Source organism: Nyctereutes procyonoides, unplaced genomic scaffold (assembly GCF_905146905.1).
Source record: "Nyctereutes procyonoides isolate TBG_1078 unplaced genomic scaffold, NYPRO_anot_genome, whole genome shotgun sequence".
NCBI lineage: Eukaryota > Metazoa > Chordata > Mammalia > Carnivora > Canidae > Nyctereutes > Nyctereutes procyonoides.
The window spans coordinates 3306559-3315079 of NW_026575121.1; the positions used below are offsets into that span (position 1 = coordinate 3306559).

Consider the following 8521-nt stretch of genomic DNA (forward strand, 5'->3'; position numbering starts at 1 on the left):
TTTGTGGCTCCGCATATATTACTACTCTCTGCTCCGTGTGACAACATTCAGAGGTGCTCATAATCACAGGTTCCGGGTTTTCTTGTTAATGTATCCACTCGAATTGTCACAGTTGGGTTGATTGCAAGGGAACATTATCACACCAGCTGCTCTGGCTCTGCAATTAGCAGGCCTGGTATGGAATGTTCTGTGTAAGCTGGAGTTCCCGTGGACTCTGGACATTTGCCTTCCTGAGTCTCTCTGCCTTTGACTTTCCCTTTGGGAATCATGCCATAAAGGTCACAGTTTCCTGTTCCAAATATTCCTTTTAGTTTCTGTTTTGTGAGAACTTTGTGTAAAGCTTTTTCCCTTGACCATTTGTCCTCCCAGGCCTCAGACTGCTTCTGAAGTGGAGAGCATTGAATAAACCCAGGATTCCTTCCTGGGAACTGGGTACTTGTCTTCGAGGAGTAGAGCGTCTTTGCAGAAGCCCGTGGCACTAGAATTTGAGGTGAGAGAAGAGAAAGGGGGCTCAGCCCACTGTTCAAAACTTTGCTTCTTGTCAAAATGCTCCTTGGCCAGCTGGTAGGTGACTGTGCTGGTTTGTCTGGGATTGAGGGGTTGTCCAGGAGGTGGGACTTCCAGTGGTAGAACTGGACCAGTCGGTCATACCAGTGTGGGTTTAGGACTGTATGGATCCTTTCTTTGCTCCTGTCACTCTCTCTAGGTACTTGTTCTTCCTTTGACAGCACATTGGGGTGTCTTATGCACCCTAATAAAACCCATGATGTCTGAAAATGACTACATGTTGAGGATTTAGGATATTTCAAATATCTTAACCTTGGAAAACCTTTCATTGGAGTTTTAAAATTACATAAATATCACATGGACATGAACTTGAGACGGGCATGCTTACACCTGTCTAAATAACAACTTATCATCACTTCTAGGCACAGAGTGAAGGTTGACTGCTAGGTGCCAAGCCTGATGCTGGCAATGGGGAGCTGAATGGATAAACAGGTAAATGCCACAGAATTACCAGCGCTAGGCGAGTGGTGTGGGAGGCTGAAGAACAAAGTGATCACTGTGGGCTGGGATACTGGGAGAGGCTTAAAACAGGAATTGGGATGTGGAGAGAGCTACAGAAGCATCCAGAAGAAAAGGTAGACTCTAGATGAGGGGAAGGCTTTTCTAGGCGGCGGAAACGGCTGCCTAGAGATTCAGAAATGCCTGCGTGGGGCCTGCATAGGCGAGTCGCCCTGAAGCTGGGTTTTCAAACGGGTGATGGGTTTGAAGACGGTGTGTGGGACAATTCTTGTATTTCTGTACCACTGCGTTGGCAATTACTCTAGACCCAGTGAGCCCGTCTTTACCAAACAGAGGGAGCCCTTTCTCCTCCTGTCCCTCTGCCAGCTTTTGTAGGTTAGGCCCGGCATCTCTAAAGAATGACCCAACTGTCTCAGTAAATATTTGGGGTGCAAAGAACTAGAGCATTGTCAAAATTCTGTGTGTCTACTCCACCCTTCCTCCTATTGAGTCCAGGACAGAGTAGGGGGGCTTGCGGACCATGGCCAAGGAAGCTATCCTTCACCTCCTTGTAAACAAGCTTTGGCTTGGAGACTTGGAGCATCGGCCCCTGTGCCCCAGTTGTCAGCAAAAGCAGTGAACGTTTGTATGTGCAATGGCTACTGGCCCCCCTTACTCTGCCCTGCTCTTTAGTGGGTTTTCAATGAACTTATCATCGATTGGACATAGCAAACTACCATGGCACCATTTTACCGAAATGACCTTTTCCTTACACAAATCCCATTGTGGTTTTTTTGTTTTGTTTTGTTTTGTTTTGTTTATGTTTTTTTGCTTATTTGTTTGTTTTGTTGGAAGGAAACTCTTTCAATCTGGGCAAAGACAACGGGAAGATGAGTTTGTGAACCAGATAACAACCATCATCATAAATGGGACCACGGAAGACAGAGGCAAAACCAGAAACGTGCCTTCAGTGAGATGTGGGAGAAGGGGCGGGCGGAAGGTTCTCGTGCCTCTTCCACAAGCTTTCCATCTAAAACTTCCTTCTCGTGGAAAGATGAGCTTTAGCTTGTAAATTCTCCTGGGAAGTTGATACCCGTCTTTACTCTCACACTAACGAATCCACATCAGTATTTTCCCTTTTGTGAGGCATGAGGAGAGCCTTGAGTGCCTCAAGAGTAAGTGTCTGCAGATATGAGAAAATGCTGCCAAAATAGAAAGCTTAGCATCTTAAAATCAAATTTATTGCACCAAAAATTTTTTGGAAATTTGTTATAGATTTTATCTGAGATGGCTTGAATCACAACAGCAATCGGTAGAACTGTCTTTTATTTTCCTTCTTTTGGATTTGTAGTTTCTCAATACCGTATGGTCTTGACCATCCACCACCTTCCTTTCGTTGTTTGGTGTCCTTCCTTTGCTCTCAGACTCTTTTGAAAACTATTTTAAGCTGCCCCATTTCTGCTCCTGAATGTCTCCCCCCTTGATTCCCGCTGGTCGTGTTTATTTATTAGCTCACAATGATTGCTTCCTTTCTCAGGTCTGGAGGGGCATGACTGTGCTCAGGTATGACTCTGCCCCTTAAAAAACATGAAAACAAGGCGTGAATATCATTGAGTTGATGACTGTATCTATTAAAAATATCGTGAATCACTGTTCCGCTATCATTTATTTGAAAACATAGGTTGGCAACTAATATGTCTATGCTGTAAAAAATGGGAGGGAAATTCCATTAGACAGTATTAATCAGGCACATTTTTTTTTTTAAAAAAAAAACCCTACCTTTATATTTCTTTTTGTGCCTCTTGGTCCTAATCATAGCTACACCCGAGACTCCTTCTTTCCCCATTCTTCTAGTCTCTGGTATCTCCTTACCCACATCTCTTTGTAAATCGTTATTATTATTATTTCTTTAGTTTGCAACTGGTTCTTCCCTTGGTGGTGTCAGTTAGATCACTCTCCTTTGAATTAAGTGCTAAGGTATGGTGTTTGCAATTAGGTTAAATGTTTCCTTGGAGTGGGTCCAGTTCTTTTTATCTTTTTTGATAAGCAGTGGCTTTCAAGGTCCTGGCTGGAAGATTGTTATTTTGAATTAGGAATCCTTATCTCTACATAATTTGAACAATCCCAGACTACAGGGGCATTGCCCAGGTCCACCAGACGGCTCTCCGTTAGCGCCGTTCAGTGTGAAAGTCTAGAGAAGAACTAAGGCTGCCAGGGTGGACCGGCCGGCTCGCCCGAGAACAGCCAAAGAAGCTACTCGGAGAATATTCTATCAATTTATGCCAACTTAAATACCACTGCCAAGTCATACTGTTCTCTAAAAATTCAGTTAGTCCCGGTTTATGGCTCAAAGCACTTTGCATGTATCAGCCCATTAGGCCTCTGCATTCCTCTGAGTCAGAGAGCTGACAAGTGGAAATAACCCAGTTTCCGAATGTGGACTCAGAGGCACAGACGCTGCAATAACCGCACCAGGATCACTAATTCAGGCCCCTGAACAGTGTACACACGGGACTGAGAGGGTGTCACCGTGTTCCCTAGGACTGAGCCTGGTAACCTCTGCTGGTCTTCCTGTAAGTGGCGGATCTACAACCTCTGGACGCCTTGTCCCTGACCCTTGGGGGGGCATAAGCTGACCTCAGGGAACATCAGTCACATAGGAGAGTTTTGTTTCCTGGGCCATCTTCTCTCTGAGTCAGTTTTCTTTCAGCCATGGCCAAGTGTCTGGACACTAGGACTAGAAATGCTGGAATTCAAACCTTGGCCCTACCAGTATGACCCTAGGCAACTTCCCTAACCTCTCCGTGACTCAGTGTCCTCATCTGTAAAACGATGATTAGTCATAGTGTGTCCCTCAGACAGGGTGATGTGGAGACTGAACACGTTAATTCACGCAAAGCGCTTAGAACAAGAACCTGACACATAAGGATGCCATAACCGTGAGTTGCTTCTCTTGTTCTTCCTCTCCTTTGGGAAGCCTTTTCAAGCTTGGGCCTCCTTCCCAAGGGGAAGTTCTCGTAGTTCCTCTTCCTATCAAAATAGCAAAGGACCCAGTAGCAGCTATTAACATTTTAGTGAGAAAGAGATTCATGTTACCTCTGCCAGCTGGTCTGCTTCTCAAGCATCGTCTCCAATTGTGGAATGAAAAACTTGATTCCCTGCTTAAGGAAGTTGGGGCACCATACGTGTTTTGAGGGCGTAGGGGGAGGTGGGAGATGAGAACAAGAAAACTCTCAATTGGCCTTAAAAATATCTGAAGGAACCTCCGAAGTATTTACAAGGATCATCTTTTGCTTAAGAACAAGCTCACCTACTTGACCACAGCCCCTTCCTTCTTTTTTAGTTATTTTATTTTATTATTATTTTTTTTAGCCCCTTCCTTCTTTGAAAAGCCCTCTCCATCCATCCCTATCCTGTTCCTTCCCATCTCAACGTGAACAATTATTCCTTTACTCACCCTTAGGAATTTTTTTTTTTAAGATTTTATTTATTCATGAGAGATACACAGAGAGAGGCAGAGACACAGGCAGAGGGAGAAGCAGGCTCCATGCAGGGAGCCCGATGTGGGACTCGATCCCAGGACTCCGGGATCAGGCCCTGAGCCTAAGGCAGGCGCTCAATTGCTGAGCCCCCCCAGGCATCCCTCACCCTTAGGATTTTATCCTTCTTTCCTCTCCCTCTAGAGCAAGCCCTTTCACTGCCAGGAATGTGGGGCCTGTTTTCATGTGTCTTCTGCTCCATCAGCCAATTCTGGCCTTGGTTCTCTTTGCCCCAACCCTGCTTTGCCTTGATGACACTGCTGTGTAGACCAAAAGTGAGAAGATTTAAACCATGAAAGTATAATTTGCATGCGCCACTTATGCCTGGTTGTCTATCAGCATAATAATATAGAATTTATACTATTAAATACATAAAACGTTGCCTTTATTAGTCTGTATTCGGAAATAACGAAAGTGTTCTCATATGCTTGGCGTTCTTAATTAGTCGCTGTCTGTAGCCTTATCATTTGATCACAGCCTTGTCCACGGTGTTTTTCCTGCCAGGCATGTGTAATTAAATACATGAAACTCAACTCCTAACCCTTTGCGACGTGGGGGAGACAAAGGTAAGGAACGGAGAGGGGAAAGGACTCGCAGGGGAGGGTAGATGGGAGACAAAGAACTCCCAGAGGCCAGAGATTACTTTCCCCTTGGGCCTTTCCCTCAACGTCACCACCAAGGCCATAAAAATTAATGATTCTCAGATTTAAGCTTGAGTTATCTTTGAATGACAATCGATCTTTCAAAGCCCCCCTTTTAAACAGAAATAGAAATTACAGTTGGTGTAGTTGTTTTAAATGACCTAAATAAAAAAAAAAAAATAAATGACCTAAATAACTTAACAAAAACCCTGGCCAGTTCTTCTAACTGCCCTGGGCAAATCGGAGACAGTGGTCAATGTTTTCTAACTTGCCCATTATCTTTTTGTGCCCTTTGTTTAAAACTTTATTATTTGTATTAGTATATGAAATTCACAGGCACTTAAATTTTTATTCACCATCTCACCGAAGTCCTACTCTACGTGTTTTAGTGGCCTCTGTGTGTATTCACACACTGTAACCCCAAATAACAGATTTTTAGTTCCTCTAAGCTGATCTCCCGTTAAATGTTTTCCCTGGCATTGTCAACCATAAACTCTTTATTTATTTTTTTTATTTTTATTTATTTATTTTTATTTATTTATGACAGTCACACAGATAGAGAGAGAGAGGCAGAGACACAGGCAGAGGGAGAAGCAGGCTCCATGCACCGGGAGCCTGATGTGGGATTCGATCCCGGGTCTCCAGGATCGCGCCCTGGGCCAAAGGCAGGCGCCAAACCGCTGTGCCACCCAGGGATCCCCAACCATAAACTCTTTAAATAAAAATCAAGATCACACCTGTTGGCACAGGCACCAAATGTTGAAAGGAATGTCTTTAGTCGGCCCAACTTTAAAAGTTGCCTCTGGTTATGCTAACACGAGTGGGCCGTATACCTGACCTCACTGTAATCGGTTTAGGATATATATATTGTGTGTGTGTGTGTGTGTGTGTGTGTGTGTGTCTGTGTGTGTGTGTGTTTAAGATTCTATTTTTTAAGATATCTCTACACCCAATGTGGGCCTCAAGACCACAACCCCAAGATCGAGAGTCACATGCTCCACCAACTGAGCCACCCAGGTGCCCCTAGGATATATAGCTTTTAACTTTGATCCAATATGGTTTCCAAACTATGTTCCCTAAATACTTGAGATCCACAGCAGACTTTTAAAAAGATTTTATGTATTTATTTAGAGAGAGAGAGAGTGAGGGGCGGGGAGGCAGAGGGAGAAGGAGAAGCAGACTCCCCACTGAGCAGGGAGCCCAATGCAGCTCAATGCCAGGACCCTTGGGGCTCATGACCTGAGCCAAAGGTAGACACCTAACTGACTGAGCCACCCAGTCGCCCTTCAACAGGGATTTTTGAGTGTCTTAGAAAAAAAGAGCATACACGGAATATGCTTTTGATTCATGTCCGGGTTCATTCTCTCTGGTCACCATTCCATAACCAACTACTGTTCTACGGGCAATTACGTAGGAATCTTGCCTGTGTTTGGACACATAAGATATGATTCACATTCACAAACCAGGTCATGCTTTGATGTACGTGAATATTTGCCAAGTCCTTATTATGTGCCAGCATTGACTCGGATTATTTACACTAGTCTTCCTAACCCACTCTGAGATGCAGGTGTGCTTATTAACCTGATGAAGTAGTAGACCTAGGAGATGAGGAAATCCACTCAAAGTCTCAGAGCAAAAGAAATCAAGAGAAGATTGAAGCCCTAGTATTTGGCTCCCCAAGTCCATGCCCTTAAACACCCAGGTCCACTAGCTCTCTAACAGCAGCAACTGCTGCAGAACAGTCTTCCAGGAATCAAGTTTTCCCTCCGTACAGTATGTTTGGCCCCCACTTCTGACACACCCACCTTGATGAATGCGTCGTCTGATGACCGTGCTTGGGCTATCACTTCCTCCCAAAGGTCAGCAAAGCTCGGGGAGGCCAGCTGCAGACCCCTGCATCCCCCCAGCTCCTTCAGTTCCTGGACGTGCTGTCTACAACTGGCTGCTTCTACGTATGCAAGGGCCTTCAGTAGGGGGCCATTCCTTCAGTTTTTGGAAGGGGTCAATGGATCCTGAGCTCTTATTATTCCATCTTGTTAGTCTCAGCTGAGTTGCCCTGGGGTGGGGGAGATGGATTTTGCTGTGGGTGCCCCGTGGTGCTGACTGACCACATCCCTCAACCCCAAATATGGTTCACCACTGCCACTCTGAAGTCTGCAAGCAAGACCACACTGACTCCATTCCTCAAGCTCCTCTGCCCCTCACTTCCCCACAGTCTATCTGTCATGAGGACTGCTCAGTCGTCCCAGAAACCCACACCCCAGTCTCCTTCAGGTAGATGGAGCCCTTGCCTCTCAGGATTGCTCCTCCATGGACACAAATGAGATAGACAGGCTCTGCCCTTCTCAGACAGTCCTGACACCCTTACTTGTTCTTGGGCCTCACAAGGTATCCTATCTCTCCAATAGCAGCTTGGTCTACTGGGGGGACAGAGCAGACTTTGGGGGCGATGGATTAGGAGAAACTACGGGGAAAACTAACCCACGTTGTCTTCTTCCCAATAACTCTAGGATTAGATCCTTCATCAGTGATTCTTACCGGTCTAAGTCAATCAGGCTATCTTGTCCTCCTTTCGCTTCAACAGCATTTCCTGTCTTTTAGGACACTTTTCTTTACGACCAGACACCTATCCCTCCCTCCCGCCCTCCCTCCCTTCATTGATCCACTCACTGTAAAGCATTTACTGAGCCTCTCCTCTAAGGGTCTTTTCAAGCACTTGGGATTACAATGATTAATAATACATAGTGTCTGCCCTTAAGGGGCTTTTAATCTACTGAAAAAGGTTCAAAGATAAATAGGCGGTTACAGTTATCACATATTGAAATGAGTAATGTTGCCTTGCTGAGCACTGAAGGGGGTACATGTAAATGGCCTTAATCTTCCCCCTTTTCTCTTTGGGAATCAGGCATATTCCATCTCACTGTGACTTCTGACCAACCTCATTAGGCTTTTCAAGGTCTGGACTAAAGTTCAATTTATAAAAGGGAAGTGGAAAATGCTGGACTCTTTGATAATGAAACCAGCTCACTTCAGAAGCAAAAGTAACACTGAGAGAAAACATGTTTTCCAGCCTGTGTCAGCTTTTCTTCCTTTCTTTTTTCAAATGACTTATTTGGAGCACTGGAAAGTGCTAATATCTGAGTTATCAAGGCCCTTACCCTGTCAATTCAGAATATTTATCCTGAGTCGCAAATTCACTTTTCAGGCTTCAGTAGTGGGTGCTTTGCAGTGTTTACAGAGAAGGATGTCTCCGAAGCACAATTATTTTGTCATGCACCTTAACTCTGAACATGCTGATGAAGCAAACTACCTTGTAGTTCTTTCTAAATGTTCTAG

General features: G+C 44.8%; 1 long non-coding RNA gene across 1 annotated transcript; it reads left to right on the plus strand.

Annotated features, from left to right (window-relative positions):
* The first annotated feature begins 349 nt into the window (after positions 1–349).
* Positions 350–2656, plus strand: LOC129516586 (uncharacterized). The gene is made up of 3 exons (XR_008665795.1): positions 350–490; positions 930–999; positions 1861–2656. It is a non-coding gene; the product is annotated as an uncharacterized LOC129516586 (long non-coding RNA).
* The last annotated feature ends 5865 nt before the right edge of the window (positions 2657–8521 follow it).